Below are 20,332 nucleotides of genomic sequence, written 5' to 3'. Positions count from 1 at the left end.
CGATAACGGGCAGTGTCCCAGGTATGCGGCAGCATGTATGTGTCCTCATGCCTCTTGATAGAGTTGGCTTCTCGCTTCCTAAATCCCATAGTATCCTAGATCCATCTCTTGTATTTATTTGTTCGTGATGAAGTCACTTTTCCTTTACTGCTAGTTGCGTGTCACACTTCATGTTGTTGTGTACCAGAAGTCGGTGCCTTGCCTAATTTGCTCCGCTGTGACTTCCGTTGTGGCGGTAGCGTCTTTTGTGTTTTAAAGTTGTGTTGTAGCTTTATATCATTGTGTTCCATTGCCTGTATTTGTTGTGTCTTTTGCAATCGTGCTGTAGCTGAAAACTGTTGTTCTGTAATTAATGTTGTACTTAATGATATTGTCTTGTGCCGTTTGCGTTTGTAGTGACCTTTCTCAGCCACTGCAACTTTCTGGCATTTTTGTTTTGATGACACCAGACAGGAAAAATAGACTCAACATTTATCATCCTTAATTTTCAAAAGTGTTAGACTTTATATAAAGTCTGCCTTTCTTTCTTATGATCCGCTGCACGGATCATATTCTGTTTGGGTTTTTCGGGTCACTTGTGTTTTTCTGTTAGTGTTGGACTCTGTTTAGTTTCTGTTTATGCACCTCTCAGTTGGTTACCATAGTTACTTATTATTTGTTCCGGACGCGCAGCTGTGTTTTGGTAATCACTGACATTATTTAAGCCTGCCTTCTCCCGTCTGTCAGTCTGGCTTCCTAGTTTGTCTTGGTACAACAAGTAACAACATTCTGTTTCCTGCTCGCTACCTGATAGCTTCCACGCTAGGCTCTTTATTTTCTAGCTCCCATGCTAGCTCTTTTAGCTATTTTCCTTAAGTGCCGTGAGCACGTTTTTCTTTGTTCTGTCTGATTTATTTCTTAAAAAAATCATTTTTCCTACCTACACGCTGTGTCCAAAGCCCGTCTGCATTCCTGGGAGAATGAATTCCGCATCACTATGCACCCGGGACGTTACATTTCTTAAATCCAATGTTTTCCTTTTCCTTGTATCGATGATATCGATTAGGGCTGCAAATCTTTGGGTGTCCCACGATTCGATTCAATATCGATTCTTGGGGTCAAGATTCGATAATATATTGATTTTTTTCGATTCGATTCGATCCTCGATTCAAAAACGATATTTTTTTTTATTCAAAATGATTCTGTATTCATTCAATACATAGGATTTCAACAGGATCTACCCCAGTCTGCTGACATTCAAGCAGAGTAGTAGATTTAACAAAAAAAAAAGCTTTTATAATTGTAAAGGACAATAATTTATCAACTGATTGCAATACTGTAAATTTGTTTTAACTATTAAACGAACCACAAATATAACTTATTTTATCTTTGTGAAAATATTAGACACAGCGTGTTGTCAAGCTTATGAGATTGATGCAAGTGTAAGCCACTGTGACACTATTGTTCCTTTTTTAAATTTTTTATAAATGTCTAATGATAATGTCAATGAGGGATTTTTAATCACTGCTGTGCTGAAATTATAAGTAATATTCATACTAGGGCTGGGCGATAAAACGATAACGATATATATCGCGATAGACATGTGATCAATATCAATAGAAAATGGGGTCGATAGAACGTTCGATAATTTCACTGAGTTCTGTTAGAAAAAAATAGTAAGAAACTCAGAGCCGGAATCGCACGGCATTCTGGGGGGTGTAGGCAAAGGAAGGGCTTTAGCCTTTCGACCTATCACGGCCGAGCCTGAACCGCAAGGCATTCTGGGAAATGCTAACAGGGAAAAAAAAAAAAAGAAAAAGCAACGATTGATTGATACTTTTATTAGTAGATTGCACAGTTCAGTACATATTCCGTACAATTGACCACTAAATGGTAACACCCGAATAAGTTTTTCAACTTGTTTAAGTCGGGGTCCACGTAAATCAACGAAACGGGAATATGAGTGCGGCAGCACGAGATGAAATTGTAAATAAAAAAGGAAACGTCACGTCACCAGTTTGGCAGTATTTTGGATTGTTTAAGTCCGATACGAATCAGAGTAATACTGTCTGCAAACTTTGCAAGGTCGTAGTCCCGACCGAGTCTTGGAACACGACAAACTTATTTTACCACCTGAGCCGCTCTCACCCGCTGGAGTATAGCAGCAAACAGCCACAACATCAGCCGGTGCAAGTGGAACAGCACCGAAGCGGCAACAACAGACCACCATCGAGAGGCACTCGGCAGCAGTGCCATAAGACAAAAATTCAAAACATTATAAAGAAATAAGGGATGCAGTGGTGTATCAATTAGCGAAGGACATGCTACCGCTCAGCATAGTTGAGAAGTCTGGGTAAGCATTTATTTAATGTCAATATTTGCACATCGACCAGTATTTTCATTTGTTTGACAGTTTTTCTTAATGCTGATCTCGTTCTAAAGGTTAAAGGTTATATTTGAAATAAAAGTATTTAAATTCAGCCTTTTTTCTCCTGGTCTTTATTTAGAATAGTTTTTTGTTTTTTTTATCGATAATTATCGATATCGACTGATATGAAACACTTATATCGTGATACATTTTTTAGTCATATCGCCCAGCCCTAATTCATACTGTTGTTGATAATATTCATTTTTGTTTCACTACTTTTGGTTTGTTCTGTGTCGTGTTTGTGTCCTCTCAATTGTTCTCTTTATTGCAGTTCTGAGTGTTGCTGGGTCAGGTTTGGTTTTGGAATTGGATTGCATTGTTATGGTATTGCTGTGTAGTGGTTTGTTGGATTGATTAAAAAAAAAAAAAATCGATTTAAAAAAAATGAGAATTGATTCTGAATCGCACAACATATTCAAATCGATTTTTCCCCACACCCCTAATATCGATCGAATTTAAGAATTTAAGTCGATCCATTGATGTATCGATCAATAGTTTTACACCCTCTAATAATTATTAAAATCTTGAAGTGCAGTATTTTTCTGTAGTTGACAAAACAGGGTCAGGTGGTTATTTTTAGTTTAGTTTTTTTGTTTTGCCATCACTGTACAACAAATTCGGCAAATCGGCTCGTTTGTCCATGTTGATGGATTCATCTTTCTCTCGTTTTTAAAGCTAAAATATTTCCCCACTGGACATTTGGTTTTGTAATCATCTTTTTTCCTCCTAATTTGAGGTAACCTCGTGATGCTTCTCACTAGCGAGTCGCGACTAGCGATGCTCTCTACAGCAGTACCCTAACTTAAGCTGTTTTGAGATAACAACTGTCTTTCGGCTAATTCTTATGTTTTAAGTTGCAAGCAAATATGTGAGTAACAAGCATCCCCGCCATTAATTGGTGTAGCTAAAGACACAGTGAACCCTGTAAGAGCCGCTCAAAACAACCCGTCTTACTTGCTAGCATTAGATTTTAGCTAAATATCGACATTACTAAATTTTCCAATAATGGGACTGAAGAAAGTGAGTGTGAAAAATAGTAGTGAGAAAAAGAAGTGAGTGATATGTATTAAAGAAAGAAAACATAAAACACATGACAGTGTGTGTACCCAACTTGGAGAAGAAATGTAAGCGCATCATTAGCTATGTGCAAATAGACACAATTAAAATGGATCAAAAGCCAAACAGGAATAAAAATGCTTCATGTAAATATGCCATTCAGAATATTCTGACCAGATCACACCAATCGAATCAAAACTTAAATCTGAGCGAGATGGGTGGTTTATGCCAATAGTCTTTCAGATTGGAGCGCATGTAAACACTTCTTGTCAAGAATGGGTCGAAATTATCCTAACTGTGCATTTCTTTAATGTCAGGTATACTTTGGTGGTGGCGGATACTAAATGTAATAGTCTCGGAATGAAGCGATTGTTTTGCTGCTGTCTCCCCCCTTTGACATGTACAGAAGCAACATTATATACTGGTGAGTTTTTTGCTCGAAAACCAAGACTAGCAAAAACAAAAGTATGGTCTGGACTCAGTGTCGTGTGTCGATGTAAAAGTAAAAGGAGGGATCCAGTTGTCTCGACGAGCTGTTTTTTCCAAGGCCTTACAGCTACTCCACGTGCTAACTGCTAGCCTCAGGCACGTACACATAATGTCGTAACATGAAGACGCACATATCACAACATGAAGGGCACAGAACAGCTCCATTTCAAAAAGGGAGGTAAAACAAAAGTATTGAACAGAAGGAAAATTGTATTAAAAAATAATGTGACCACCAGAAATGCACACAGCTACATTTATTTACAGTGGAAGTCACTGTGTCTCCTTCTTCAGCACCAAATAATAACACACCTTTCCGTTTACGGCATGTGCTGCGCATGCCAAAGTAAAACGCACGTCATAATCCAGAGTTTTCCCTTCATGTAATTGAATATTGCGCGCCGCCATAGCATTTTTGTTACTGCGACACCTTATAATTATTTTGTTATTTTTTCTTGAAAAAGAATATAATATAATATACTCCAAAAGGGACAAGCAGTAGAAAATGGATGGATGGATATTGTAGCCCCCAGAAGAAATTACACAAAGTCAGACGCTATTTTTTACTTTTATTACCAATCTTATGATAACAAACATCACAATTCCAACAGGTTCTAACTCCCATGAAAACAATTTGGTCTCATGAGTCTGCGCTTCCCCGGACACTAGGGGTGTAACGATACACAAAAATTTCGGTTCGGTACGTACCTCGGTTTAGAGGTCACGGTTCGGTTCATTTTCGGTACAGTAAGAAAACAACAAAATATACATTTTTTGGTTATTTATTTACCAAATTTGTAAACAAAGGCTTTATCCTTTTAACATTGGGAACACTATAATAATTCTGCCCAAGTTATTCCACATTAAACTGCCTCAAGTTGGTGCTTTGATTAAATAAAATGACAAAACCTTTCTTCTACATATACACAGTGCAACATTAAACAGCTTCAAGTCAACTCATCATGCTTAATTTATTACAGCATTTGGGAAGCCTGTAGTTGACTTTTATTATGTAAATGTTATATTTTTGTTAACATGTGATTGCAGGCAGGGACCCTGCCATTCAAACTAGGCTGCTACATTACTAATGATTAATGTAACTATAGAAGAAAAAATAGTACAACAGCAATAGGAGAGACTATTCATCCCTGTACACCATGGAGTTCAATGCAATAACAGCCAGACAGGGCTTTGCTGCCCCTAACACACGCACGCACGCACGCGCGCGCACACACGCACGCACGCACGCACGCACGCACGCACGCACGCACGCACGCACGCACGCACACACACACGCACAGCAAAATGAGCTAACGTTACGCTAAAAGCTAACTAGCCTTCACCTAAAGCCAGGACTGCGAGTGAGATGAGCTGCAGTTTAAGTTTCTAGAAGGTCAACAGGCTCATAGTGATGTTTAGAAAGTAGTTGACCTGGAAGGGTTTATTATTATTTAGGGAGAGTCTGCTGCTCCCTTGCTAAACTCATATCTGCTCGACGCTAAAGCATTGACAACATGCGCTCTGAATACGCACTGCTGATTGGCTTTGTATGTAAATTAAATGATAAATGGGTTGTACTTGTATAGCGCTTTTCTACCTTCAAGGTACTCAAAGCGCTTTGACACTACTTCCACATTTACCCATTCACACACACATTCACACACTGATGGAGGGAGCTGCCATGCAAGGCGCCAACCAGCACCCATCAGGAGCAAGGGTGAAGTGTCTTGCTCAGGACACAACGGACGTGACGAGGTTGGTTGTAGGTGGGATTTGAACCAGTGACCCTCGGGTTGCGCTCGGCCACTCTCCCACTGCGCCACGCCGTCCCTGATGTAACCAATCAGATGGTTGTGTGGGCGGGACAATGCTTGCTGCTGAGACAGAGCCACAGAGGCAGAAAGCAGAGCAGCTTGTGAAGACTTCTGCTTACAAACTCGTTCGGTACACCGAAACCCCCTTACCGAAACGGTTCAATACAAATACACGTACCGTTACACCCCTACCGGACACACAAAAACACTTCCTCATTGTCCGCCAATCACCTTTTAGGTACAGACGGTGTGTTTGAAACATGGGAAAAACTGACAAATCCAAACCCCACGAACATAAAATCATTACCACCGGTTGGTTGTTACCGTTTGAATTGATATATATAGCCTACTATTTGCACAGTATTGAAAAGTGATGTACCAAAAAATTGACCACCAAAAAATACTTTAATCACTAAAACCTCACGTCATTGTCTGGAATGTTGTCACATTGCCATGTGGATGCAATTTTTACATATATTGCAGATATAACCGAGGACAGCCATTTACAAAATGTGCAAATATTAAGAGGACAGTGGCGGCTTTTAAGAAGAAACAGTCCAACTGGAGCAACAGCACAAAACAAGTGTGACGTCATGCTTGCAACTCTCTTCTTTCCTCAAGGACATCGAGGGACAGAAGTAGAGTCTCTAAACACGAGTACATTGTTCTCAATGTACTCGTGTTTATAACAATGTACTGGTGTCAACACCATAAGAAGATGCTAGATTTGCTGCTAGTTGTTTTTAATTTTAAAAAGTAATTAAAAGTCTGTAAACACAAAAAGTACCTTGTAGAAAAAGCAGCAACAATTAAAAATATGGCAAAAGGATTTTAAAAACATGTTAAAGGCCTACTGAAATCAATGATGAAATATTAACATTGCAACACATGCCAATACGGCCTTTTTAGTTTACTAAATTACAATTTTAAATTTCCCGGGAGTTGCGTCTTGAAAACGTCGTGTAATGATGAGGTGTACGCAAGACGTCACAGGTTTTAAGGAAATATGAGCGCTGCACACACACACAGCTAAAAGTCATCTGCTTTTAACGGCATAATTACACAGTATTTTGGAGATCTGTGTTGCTGAATCTTTTGCAATTTGTTCAATTAATAGTGATATGTTTAAATATCACTAGCCTTTAGCCACATAAACACACGGGGATTCCTTGCTTAAAATTCCTGGAGGTGAAATTTTCCTATGGATCAGAGCGCGGTCAAGCCAACATGAATCCCTACCAAATGTCAACCAGCAGGTTTCGGTGGGAAAATTGTGGTTAAAAAGTCAGTTCTTACCGGAGAAAAGCTGAGCTTGTGCCATCCATATCTGCCGTCGACTCCCCTGAGACACTGCGCGTCAAGACACCCGTGGAGACACCCTTCCGACTATCAGCTACTATTTAACTCACTAAAACACTAGCAATACAATAGAAAGATAAGGGATTTCCCAGAATTATCCTAGTAAATGTCTCTAAAAACATAGGAATCCGTCCCTTATTTTTTTTTCTAGTCCGTCGCTATCAATATCCTCAAACACAAATCTTTCATCCTCGCTCAAATTAATGGGGAAATTGTCGTTTTCTCGGTCCGAATAGCACTTTTTGTTGGAGGCTCCCATTAAAAATAATGTGAATATGTGAGGAGCCATCAACATGTGACGTCATCGTCTGCGACTTCCAGTAGAGGCAGGGCATTTCTCTTAACACCGAAAGTTGCAAACTTTATCGTGGATGTTCTCTACTAAATCCTTTCAGCAAAAATATGGCAATATTGCGAAATGATCAAGTATGACACATAGAATGGACCTGCTATCCCCGTTTAATAAGAAAATCTCATTTCAGTAGGCCTTAAATACAAATTAATAACAGCTTTGTTTTAAATGTATGTATAATTTTTTTCAGCCTTTTTTTAAAGAAAATCAAAGCATCCATCCATTTTGTACCGTTTGTCCCTCTCGGGGTCACGGGGGGTGCCTATCTCAGCTGCACTTGGGGGGAAGGCAGGGTACATCCTGGACAAGTGGCCAGCTCATGACAGTGCCAACACAGTTAGCAATTATTGTTTTTATACAGTGTTTTTTATCTACAATTTTATCGAAAAGGCATGCTACATTTTAAACTTGTGTAGTTTTTCGGGCCCAAGCAACAATTAAATTCACTTCTATTAATTTCAGTGGGAGACCTTGAGAAGTGTTTTGAGTTAAGAGCTTGGTTATTAGGGATGTATATGCTTAATTAGTTAGGATTGTACCCTATTTGAGAACAAGAGAAAAAGAAAAAAAGAAAACGGATATCACAATTTATTGATGTCTGCAAAGTTAGGGAGTTCATTTTCATTTATTGTTCATCCATCCATCCATCCATCATCTTCCGCTTATCCGAGGTCGGGTCGCGGGGGCAACAGCCTAAGCAGGGAAACCCAGACTTCCCTCTCCCCAGCCACTTCGTCTAGCTCTTCCCGGGGGATCCCGAGGCGTTCCCAGGCCAGCCGGGAGACATAGTCTTCCCAACGTGTCCTGGGTCTTCCCCGTGGCCTCCTACCGGTTGGACGTGCCCTAAACACCTCCCTAGGGAGGCGTTCGGGTGGCATCCTGACCAGATGCCCGAACCACCTCATCTGGCTCCTCTCGATGTGAAGGAGCAGCGGCTTTACTTTGAGTTCCTCCCGGATGGCAGAGCTTCTCACCCTATCTCTAAGGGAGAGCCCCGCCACACGGCGGAGGAAACTCATTTCGGCCGCTTGTACCCGTGATCTTATCCTTTCGGTCATGACCCAAAGCTCATGACCATAGGTGAGGATGGGAACGCAGATCGACCGGTAAATTGAGAGCTTTGCCTTCCGGCTCAGCTCCTTCTTCACCACAACGGATCGGTACAACGTCCGCATTACTGAAGACGCCGCACCGATCCGCCTGTCGATCTCACGATCCACTCTTCCCTCACTCGTGAACAAGACTCCTAGGTACTTGAACTCCTCCACTTGGGGCAGGGTCTCCTCCCCAACCCGGAGATGGCACTCCACCCTTTTCCGGGCGAGAACCATGGACTCGGACTTGGAGGTGCTGATTCTCATTCCGGTCGCTTCACACTCGGCTGCGAACCGATCCAGCGAGAGCTGAAGATCCCGGTCAGATGAAGCCATCAGGACCACATCATCTGCAAAAAGCAGAGACCTAATCCTGCGGTTACCAAACCGGAACCCCTCAACGCCTTGACTGCGCCTAGAAATTCTGTCCATAAAAGTTATGAACAGAATGGGTGACAAAGGACAGCCTTGGCGGAGTCCAACCCTCACTGGAAATGTGTTCGACTTACTGCCGGCAATGCGGACCAAGCTCTGGCACTGATCGTACAGGGAACGGACCGCCACAATAAGACAGTCCGATACCCCATACTCTCTGAGCACTCCCCACAGGACTTCCCGAGGGACACGGTCGAATGCCTTCTCCAAGTCCACAAAGCACATGTAGACTGGTTGGGCAAACTCCCATGCACCCTCAAGAACCCTGCCGAGAGTATAGAGCTGGTCCACAGTTCCACGACCAGGACGAAAACCACACTGTTCCTCCTGAATCCGAGGTTCGACTATCCGACGTAGCCTCCTCTCCAGTACACCTGAATAAACCTTACCGGGAAGGCTGAGGAGTGTGATCCCACGATAGTTGGAACACACCCTCCGGTCCCCCTTCTTAAAGAGAGGAACCACCACCCCGGTCTGCCAATACAGAGGTACCGCCCCCGATGTCCACGCGATGCTGCAAAGTCTTGTCAACCAAGACAGCCCCACAGCATCCAGAGCCTTAAGGAACTCCGGGCGGATCTCGTCCACCCCTGGGGCCTTGCCACCGAGGAGCTTTTTAACTACCTCAGCGACCTCAGCCCCAGAAATAGGAGAGTCCACCACAGATTCCCCAGGCACTGCTTCCTCATAGGAAGACGTGTTGGTGGGATTGAGGAGGTCTTCGAAGTATTCCTTCCACCTATCCACAACATCCGCAGTCGAGCTCAGCAGAACACCATCCGCACCATACACGGTGTTGATAGTGCACTGCTTCCCCTTCCTGAGGCGGCGGACGGTGGTCCAGAATCGCTTCGAAGCCGTCCGGAAGTCGTTTTCCATGGCTTCCCCGAACTCTTCCCATGTCCGAGTTTTTGCCTCCGCGACCGCTGAAGCTGCACACCGCTTGGCCTGTCGGTACCTGTCCACTGCCTCCGGAGTCCTATGAGCCAAAAGGACCCGATAGGACTCCTTCTTCAGCTTGACGGCATCCCTCACCGCTGGTGTCCACCAAGGGGTTTTAGGATTGCCGCCCCGACAGGCACCAACTACCTTGCGGCCACAGCTCCGATCTGCCGCCTCGACAATAGAGGTGCGGAACATGGTCCACTCGGACTCAATGTCCAGCACCTCCCTCGTGACATGTTCAAAGTTCTTCCGGAGGTGGGAATTGAAACTTTTTCTGACAGGAGACTCTGCCAGACGTTCCCAGCAGACCCTCACAATGCGTTTGGGCCTCCCAGGTCTGTCCGGCATCCTCCCCCACCATCGCAGCCAACTCACCACCAGGTGGTGATCGGTGGAAAGCTCCGCCCCTCTCTTCACCCGAGTGTCCATAACATGAGGCCGCAAATCCGATGACACAACTACAAAGTCGATCATGGAACTGCGGCCTAGGGTGTCCTGGTGCCAAGTGCACATATGGACACCCTTATGTTTGAACATGGTGTTTGTTATGGACAAACTGTGACGAGCACAAAAGTCCAATAACAAAACACCACTCGGGTTCAGATCCGGGCGGCCATTCTTCCCAATCACGCCTCTCCAGGTTTCACTGTCGTTGCCAACGTGAGCGTTGAAGTCTCCCAGTAGGACAAGGGAATCACCCGGGGGAGCACTTTCCAGTACTCCCTCGAGTGTGCCCAAAAAAGGTGGGTACTCTGAACTGCTGTTTGGTGCATAAGCACAAACAACAGTCAGGACCCGTCCCCCCACCCGAAGGCGGAGGGAGGCTACCCTTTCGTCCACCGGGTTAAACTCCAACGTACAGGCTTTGAGCCGGGGGGAAACAAGAATTGCCACCCCAGCCCGTCGCCTCTCACTGCCGGCAACGCCAGAGTGGAAGAGGGTCCAATCCCTCTCGAGAGAAGTGGTTCCAGAGCCCTTGCTGTGCGTCGAAGTGAGTCCGACTATATCCAGCCGGAATTTCTCGACTTCGCGCACTAGCTCAGGCTCTTTCCCCCCCAGTGACGTGACGTTCCACGTCCCAAGAGCTAGCTTCTGTAGCCGAGGATTGGACCGCCAAGTGCCCTGCCTTCGGCTGTCGCCCAGCTCACAATGCACCCGACCTCTATGGCCCCTGCTATGGGTGGTGAGCCCATTGGAGGGGTGACCCACGTTGCCTCTTCGGGCTGTGCCCGGCCGGGCCCCATGGGAACAGGCCCGGCCACCAGGCGCTCGCCATCGTGCCCCACCTCCGGGCCTGGCTCCAGAGGGGGGCCCCGGTGACCCGCGTCCGGGCGAGGGAAATCTGGGTCCATGATGTTTCTTCTTCATAAAGGTCTTCGAGCTGCTCTTTGTCTGATCCCTCACCTAGAACCTGTTTGCCTTGGGAGACCCTACCAGGGGGCTTTATGCCCCCGGACAACATAGCTCCTAGGATCATTGGGACACGCAAACTCCTCTACCACGATAAGGTTGCAGCTCAATTAACTGAAAATAAATATTGATCATAGGCCTAGACCAGGGGTCGGCAACCTGCGGCTCCGGAGCCGCATGCGGCTCTTTGGCCACTCTGATGTGGCTCAGCTGCACAATCGCCGACCCCCCCGGTTGTTACGGGGGGATTCCGATTCTCGGAGCCTCTTCCGGACATCACGCGGGGTCAACATTCTCTGATTTTCACTCGGACAATAATATTGAGGGAGTGCCGTGATGGCTTTATTTTTAACGTCCTCTACAACATGTCATCGCGCCCGCCTTTCCGCCATGCTATTTGCGTGCCGACCAGACGGGTGCATTTCGCTGCTTCTATCGTCATATGTACGAGATTGCAAGGCATACCAGGTGATACAGAGTACACTGAAGGTTGTGATACAAACAACTTTAACACTCTTACTAATATGTTCCACACTGTGAACCCACACCAAACTAGAGTGACAAACAGGTTTTGGGAGAACATCCTCACCGTAACACAACATAAACGCAACATAACAATTACCCAGAATGCCATGCATCCATGACTCATTCAGGCTATATTATACACCCCCACCCCACCGTCCCCCGCGCCCCCAACCCCGCCCACCTCAACCGACGCACGGAGGGGGGTTAAATGCGTCATCCCATAGCTTGTGTTTCTAAATTGTTTTTTTTATTTTTTATAATATAGCGTTAACAAAACGTCTGTATTTTTATGATATAGCGTTATATTTTCATAATATAGCATTAACAAAACGTCTGTATTAATCATGACCCCGGAAGTAAATGGGGAGGGAAATTTTTTGTAGGGGGGAAGAAATTTGGCGTGACAGAACCATATAATATTTTTTTAACACTGAATACAATGCATGCATTTTTAATTAATAACAAAGTTTTTAGAGTAAAATAAGTCTCCTAATATTTTTAATAACATTTTTTATTTTGAAGCTAACCAATAATAAATAAAATACTTCCTACCAATAATGTTACTTCTTGAACAGGTGGGGTAGGAAATGGATGGATTAAAATGCATGAGAATGTTTTATATTTTGAACGTTACTTTTAACACTGTGATTACCAGCAACATTTTTCATTACTTATTGTGTTAAAGGCCTACTGAAATGCGATTTTTCTTATTTAAACGGGGACAGCAGGTCCATTCTATGTGTCATACTTGATCATTTCGCGATATTGCCATATTTTTGCTGAAAGGATTTAGTAGAGAACATCCACGATAAAGTTTGCAACTTTCGGTGCTAAGAGAAACGCCCTACTTCTACCGGAAGTCACAGACGATGACGTCACATGTTGATGGCTCCTCACATATTCACATTGATTTTAATGGGAGCCTCCAACACAAACAGCTTTCCGGACCGAGAAAACGACAATTTCCCCATTAATTTGAGCGAGGATGAAAGATTTGTGTTTGAGGATATTGATAGCGACGGACTAGAAAAAAGAAAAAAAAAAAACGCGATTGCATTGAGACGGATTCAGATGTTTTTAGACACATTTACTAGGATAATTCTGGGAAATCCCTTATCTTTCTGTTGTGTTGCTAGTGTTTTAGTGAGTTTAACAGTACCTGATAGTCGGAAGTGTACGTCCACAGGGGGGGTTGACGCGCAGTGTCTCAGGGAAGTCGACGGCAGCTGTATGGGCGGCACAAGCTCAGCTGATATCCGGTAAGAAGCGACTTTTTAACCACAATTTTCTAACCGAAACCTGCTGGTTGACATTCGGTTGGGATCCATGTCCGCTCTGATCCATAGTAAAGTTTCACCTCCGTGAATTTTAAACAAAGAATCACCGTGTGTTTGTGTGGCTAAAGGCTATAGCTTCCCAACTCCGTCTTTCTACTTTGACTTCTCCATTATTAATTGAACAAATTGCAAAAGATTCAGCAACACAGATCTCCAAAATACTGTGTAATTATGCCAGTAAAGCAGACGACTTTTAGCTGTGTGTGTACGCAGCGCTCATATTCATAACAGCCCGTGACGTCAAGCGTACACGTCATCATTACGCGACGTTTTCAAGAAAAAACTCCCGGGAAATTTAAAATTACAATTTAGTAAACTAAAAAGGCCGTATTGGCATGTGTTGCAATATTAATATATCCTCATTGATAAATAAACTATCAGACTGCGTGGTGGGTAGTAGTGGGTTTCAGTAGGCCTTTAAGCAATATCAGCTAAGATTTATCTGAGAGCCTGATGCAGTCATGAGAGCCTAATGCAGTCATCATAAGAGCCACACCTGGCTCTAGAGCCATAGGTTCCTTACCCCTGGCCTAGACCAATAGGGCACCCTACTATTTAGCAAAGGCAACATTGATAGGTGGTCCACCTGGGCTTACCTGGGCTGAAGCACAGGAACCCCCATATTGACAGCGGAATGCAATGACCGACAGCTCTGCTTTATATAACAACCGTGTACCCTATCCCTCTCACACCTGCCTTGTTTTTTTCCTACTGCTAAACTCCTTGTGGTCCATTATGACTTCTTGGAATTAGCCGTGCACACACTGACCCACATTTGGGGAAACGGCAACAGGGAAGTTGTAAAAAGCAGCAAAAACATAGGAAGTGCCTGGAGTGGGGTGAAAGTAAAGTTTAGCTTGTTGCTTTGATTGGAAGGGATTTTAAATGTCATCTTCTGGTATGGCTACAGTTATTTTACACGCACACACCCGGCTCCTTCTTCCATGAAAATAAATGGTTTCTAAAGTCGGAGTCAGACAAGCTAATCCGCTGTTTTGCTGGCAAGAGGAGACTCCTGCGTGTCATTTATTTGATGACCCGCAACACTATACTCGTTTTACAGCAGGGTGTCTCCCGACGCCAAATAGTACAGAATGAGATTGTACATTAAAAAAAAAAGAAACACGTGTTAAAGATTACAAGCTGTCCCCTCCTCCTGGTGCCTACCGCTTCTTGCTGTTGTCGACTATCGAGCTACCAGCTGACCTACTTTCTCTCCTCTCTGCCGCTCGCTACTGCTGACAAGCCCGCAGAGGATGGTGGAGGCAGCCTGCGAAGCTCGCGGATGGCCAAGCGCTTCGAGTGGACTTTTGCGGTCAGAACCGAGCCAGGCGGCGTGTCCCCCCCTAATAAATGCGTCGTAATAACTTGTTATGTAATTGAACGCTTTTGGCGACGCAGCCATACAAACGCATACAAACCCCCCGAAAGACCCACATCGGTGCCGCTCTTTTAGGCGTGGATGTTTGTTTTCTGTCGGACTCCCTTTTTCCTTTCAAGGTATGTGGCTTTTCCTTACAGGTTTAGCGGTACAGTTGGTAAATTCAAATGGGCGTGAAAGATGAGATATTTTCTGAGACTTGGTTAATTCTTTACAGGAGACACCTAGTGTGTCAACTATGATTTCATATACACGCAGGACACTTCCATTTGGCACTTGATCTCACACTACACATGTGTATATCGAACCATGCAATGTTGTCATATTTTGCCTTTCTTACCTCACTAAATAGAAGTATTAAATGAGAAAGAACGCTCAGCATGATGCATATGTCCACAAATCTCCCCTGACTGAGTTATTTGTGTAGTGCTAGCCAATGAGCTTAAAGCCACGGTCTGACAGCATTGTCCAGCACAGGTCTGAAGGCAGCTGGCGCGTAGAAATTATAATACTACATTTAATTTATGCGCAAGGTCACTTAATAATATGCAATATGCAACTATTAAAACCGCAAAAGATAATGAACAAAGAACAGTGTAGAGGCAGTTACAGCCAGTATGCAATTTTGAACAGGAGGGTTTTGAGTCTGGATTTAAAGGTATGAAGGGAGTAAATGTTGCAAATGTCTGATGGTAAAAGAGTTTGTAGTGCCACATTGCAAAAATAAAATTGGCCTAAAAAACTGAGATAAAAAGGGTAGAGATGGGTAAAAGATGTCTCTTGAGTGTTTGGCACACTCACTGGCTGTATTGACACCGCACTGTGGCTGTTTTATAATAGCCATCTGCTGGATTAAAAAAAGTCACTACATCTCACCTGTAAATAAATTCCATCCATCCATCCATCCATTTTCTACCGCTTATTCCCTTTCGGGGTCGCGGGGGGCGCTGGCGCCTATCTCAGCTACAATCGGGCGGAAGGCAGGGTACACCCTGGACAAGTCGCCACCTCATCGCAGGGCCAACACAGATAGACAGACAACATTCACACTCACATTCACACACTAGGGCCAATTTAGTGTTGCCAATCAACCTATCCCCAGGTGCATGTCTTTGGAAGTGGGAGGAAGCCGGAGTACCCGGAGGGAACCCACGCATTCACGGAGAGAACATGCAAACTCCACACAGAAAGATCCCAAGCCTGGATTTGAACCCAGGACTGTAAATAAATTCATAGTTCTCAAATATAATTGTTTTATTTGATTAGATTTTTCAATGAATAGCTGCGCTGAAAGGAATATGAAACAGCTCAACTCTGGTCAATGAGCCAAATAGTAAACAGGAAAAACAACATTTACCTTATTTGGTGCTGCATGATCAAAGTGACTCCAAAATTTTCCCTTTTTGTTAGTTAATTTAGATCGATGTTGGTGACTACTTAGACCGATTTTTTTTATTTAATTTAATTGTATTCTTTTATTTTTTTCTCCCATCCCCCAACCCCCTGTTTACCTGTATCTCACCTTTTTTGTAAGGGGCGCCGGAAGTCGGCAGACCCGTCAGCGATCCTGTTCTGTCTTCCTGTAATGTTGGTCTGAACTTGAATGGGATTCTCCTTAAAATTATAATTTTCCTGAAGGAACTCTCCTGAAGGAATAAAGTATTATCTATCTATCTATCTATCTATCTATCTATCTGTCTGTCTGTCTGTCTGTCTGTCTGTCTGTCTGTCTGTCTGTCTGTCTGTCTGTCTGTCTGTCTGTCTGTCTGTCTGTCTGTCTCTGTCTGTCTGTCTGTCTGTCTGTCTGTCTGTCTGTCTGTCTGTCTGTCTGTCTGTCTGTCTGTCTGTCTGTCTGTCTGTCTGTCTATCTATCTATCTATCCATCTTATCTATCTATCTATTTATCTACAAGGGAGTAAGACCCGAAAAAAGTACTTCCTAACAAACATAGTTTGGTGCTTCACAGTCAAATGACAGCAGTTGTATCGATTAAATGTTTTTTTTTCTTAAAATCACACAAACATTGAGGACACAGTACCACTGCATGTGTTTCATACGGCATTGATGCTGCAGTATCGTTTGACTTTTCACTATGAATATTTGTCTTTAACTTAGTGCCAATCACATTTTTAAATCAAATTCAATGGCAGTATATTATATAATTTTTCATCACCTTAAAAAAAAACAACTCCAAATTTTGACACAAAAGTAATTTGACCAACTGAATTTCATCCAGGAACCTTTTCAAAATATTTTACTTGAAAGCAAGTTTTGAGCAGTTGCAGTTGGCTCACTGACCATAAAGCAACCTGCTCTGCCTTTCAGGTAAACAAACCATCCGCGATTAAGGTAGCGATCATTTTTTGTGACTAATTGCATGAGATAAGGTAGGCCTGCGAGATATACAGTAGCTGAACACTGTATCACCATTTAAGTGTATTATTGTTATTATATTATATATAATATTATATTATTATTTTGGCAGCATGGTTGAACAGGGGTTAGTGCTTGTGCCTCACAGTAAGAAGGTCCTGGGTTCGATCCCAGAGCTCGGGATCTTTCTGTGTGGAGTTTGCATGTTCTCCCCGTGACTGCGTAGGTTCTCTCCGGGTACTCCGGTTTCCTCCCAAGACATGCACCTGGATAGGCTGATTAGCCACATTAAATTGTCCAAAGTGTGTCAAAGTGACTGTAAATGTTGTCTAAAAATATATAAGTAGCTCCCCATATCTTGTTTATTTTTGTAGGTGGTCTGCTGTGAAAAATGTTTTGGACACCCTAGTTTACACCATTGCAAACAAAAGTTATACACATGTTGTTTACCTGATCCCTCCCCGGTAAAATGACAAATAATGTAGTTTCATTGCAAACACACACACATATACACACACACATTGTTAAACTAGACTCATGTGCAGGTGTCCCTAATGTTGTGGCCAGTGAGTGTTTCAGTTCACAGGCGACATTAGGAGGCCCGGTTATGAGGTTGACATAACCCATTCCTCCCACACCCCCGGGCTGCCACCTGATGTAATTCATGGCAAAACGCAGAGGTGAGATTCGTCATTGTGACACCACAAACACAGGATGATAAATGGTGGGGGGAGAAAAAAATCACTCCATGGTTTGTCAAGCTGACCTGGGGTTGGGCTGGTTGTGTTAAGTCTCCCTGCGGATCCACTTGTGTCAGCCTTGAGCACAGGTTGTTCCACGCCAGAGGTTCCCACCCCTTCTGTTGGGTGACATATTGAGTGTGGAGAGGCGGGGTCAACCTTTGGCCCTACCACTGTTACTCATTCCAAGTGTTCCTGTGCCCTTAATATCAATCCCAACCTATTTCTGTGTACGTACATGTATAGCGCATGTACTGTATGCATTCAGGGGAGGAATGTGCAAAGATAGCACACAATTACGTGTCAGTTGGCACCCATAATCCTAACATGACTGATTATCAGATGTGCACGCTTGACGGCAACATAAACAAACTTGATTAGACAGGTACACCAGCAATACAAGAGCTGTAATGCGTAAAAAACCCTCTATATGACTTAATTAGGGGTTAGAAATCTATGCTTTTGTTCATAGTTTTCTTATATTTCACATATGTCCACAACATACAGTACATATCAGCCTTACAGCATGACATACATGGGATTGCTTGGCCTTGATGCAGGTCTGTGCTGTATGTCGTTTTGTTAGTGTTTGTAAACAATAACAAAATCGAATTAGAGAAATTAAAAATATTGACCAAATTACTCATTTATTGATCATACTGTGTACTGATATGTCGACGCCACCAATTTATGTATCGATCAGTCTTTCTCTTATCTTACGTGTCTGACTCTGTACTGACTGTGACAATGCTAACACACCTAGAGTTGTTGTTATATTACCCTCTTTTTAATCCAAACTTTTATTAATCTACTTGTTTTTTTCTTAGTAATAGCTGCTTACTGTGTGCTGTAACAAGGTTTTATCCACACTTCTTAAACTTTACAGAGCACCTATTTCTTGGTTTTGCATAAAGCCTCACTCCTACCCACTTCTCCAAAGTGGGCTGTCTAAGGGTGGAGGACAGGGTAAAACAACTTGCTCTGAGCCTAGTCTATGAAATCCTCTACACCTCCTTGATACCGAAGTACATGTCAAACTACTTCCAAAACGTAAATGACCGCCATAACCACAGCACCAGTGGGAGCTCCACAAACCATGTTAAACCCAGATTCCGATTTAACAAAGGTCTTAACTCATTCTCCTTCTATGCCACATCAATATGGAATGCACTCCCAACAAGTGTAAAAGAAAGGGCATCTCTATCCGCCTTCAAAACCGCACTAAAAGAACACCTCCAGGCAACTTCAACCCTAGTCTAGCACCCTACATCCACCTCCCCGGATTGTAAATAATCAAAAGTATATACTTGTTATGCTTTCTGAACTCACTATGTTCACTGCTCACTGTATATATCCTACCAAGTCAGACCTACACTGTTTCAATGTCCATTTCTCAGTTGATACAATTGTTGATGACTGAAGTGCTGATATCAACCACACCAACCCCCTCACTTTCCACCCCCGAATTGCAAACAATGTAAATAATTCAATGTACATATTCTGATGATTAACTTGTTTGATGACTGTATTATGCTGATAATATATATTTTAACCATAAATTGATTTACGTGACCCCGACTTAGACAATTTGAAAAACGTATTCTGGTGTTACCATTTAGTGGTACGGAATATGTACTGTCCAATCTACTAATGAAAGTTTCAATCAAGCAAAAAAAAATCTAGTTTAGCGGTTAGCATGCCTGCTCCTTGCTTGCTCTCGGTGTATAACATGTTTGGCCTTGTCCTACAGCAAAATCGATACTTAAGCTAGTAAGAAATGTCGTTTATTTGCCGTAATGGAGGTGATTATTATTAGCTTAGGGACGTGGCTTCACACTGTGTATGGAGACACATAAATAACTGCTAGATTGTCAGCCAGGGGGGGCTAATAGGAATATTAAAAAACATGATGGAGTTACATTTTAAACTTATCTTTGTTTGGATTTGATTGACCGTGTTGTTTTTTTCAGACACAACGCTCCAAAGGTTGTTTTGAAGGCATAACAAGTAGTGCACCTCCACTGCTCTGTGGAATGACTTTATCTGCAAGCAGCGTGTTTAAACAGCTCTAATCCTTATAAGGTAAACAGCGCTTAGCTTTATTATCTGCTGTATGCAGTGGACCTAGTGACTGACTATAAACCAGTGTTTATGTCAACATCGTGTTTGTTGGATCTTAATGTACAGCACGGTATGCACATGCACATTCTGTGTACGTCACCAGCGTGATGAACTATAATTTGATTTCGACTCACTTACATGAACATTTTTGCAATGCTAATGATGTCAAACATGGAACTAACTATGGTGTCACTGGAAAAGTGATGTGAGCCACTGTGGTAGATTACATGGCCATGTCCCAGTCTTTAATGCATTCAACTTTTTTACTCATAGCCATGCAAAGTAGTCACCTCCTAAACATATGTAAATGTCAAATTTTTAAGTCAGTTAACTCTTAACGATTCTGTTAGACTTGACACAATAAAGATGTTGGCGGTTTAAAAAAATTAACTGCTAACCACTCAAACTAAGGAGAGAGCAATGTCTTTAATATATGTGACCCCTTCGCTGGCATTGTGGTGTTGGTTCGTTCTCTCAAATGATGCTGTTGGACTTGG

At 43.1% G+C, this 20,332-nt stretch overlaps 1 protein-coding gene across 9 annotated transcripts in view; it reads left to right on the top strand.

Annotated features, from left to right (window-relative positions):
* Positions 1 to 20,332, top strand: part of LOC133550663 (neuronal PAS domain-containing protein 2-like) — a 126,929-nt gene that overhangs the window by 56,567 nt on the left and 50,030 nt on the right. Inside the window, exon 1 of one of the 9 annotated variants that reach the window (XM_061896597.1) lies at positions 14,406 to 14,720. The exons of the other annotated variants lie outside the window; for them this stretch is intronic. The gene's annotated coding sequence lies outside the window, so the exon portion shown is untranslated. Of the gene's footprint in view, positions 1 to 14,405; positions 14,721 to 20,332 lie in introns of those variants that run through there. 9 annotated transcript variants of the gene reach the window in all.

The sequence above is a fragment of the Nerophis ophidion genome, linkage group LG04, assembly GCF_033978795.1.
Source record: "Nerophis ophidion isolate RoL-2023_Sa linkage group LG04, RoL_Noph_v1.0, whole genome shotgun sequence".
In the NCBI taxonomy this organism is placed as follows: Eukaryota; Metazoa; Chordata; class Actinopteri; order Syngnathiformes; family Syngnathidae; genus Nerophis; species Nerophis ophidion.
This window is presented reverse-complemented; position numbering and strand designations above follow the sequence as displayed.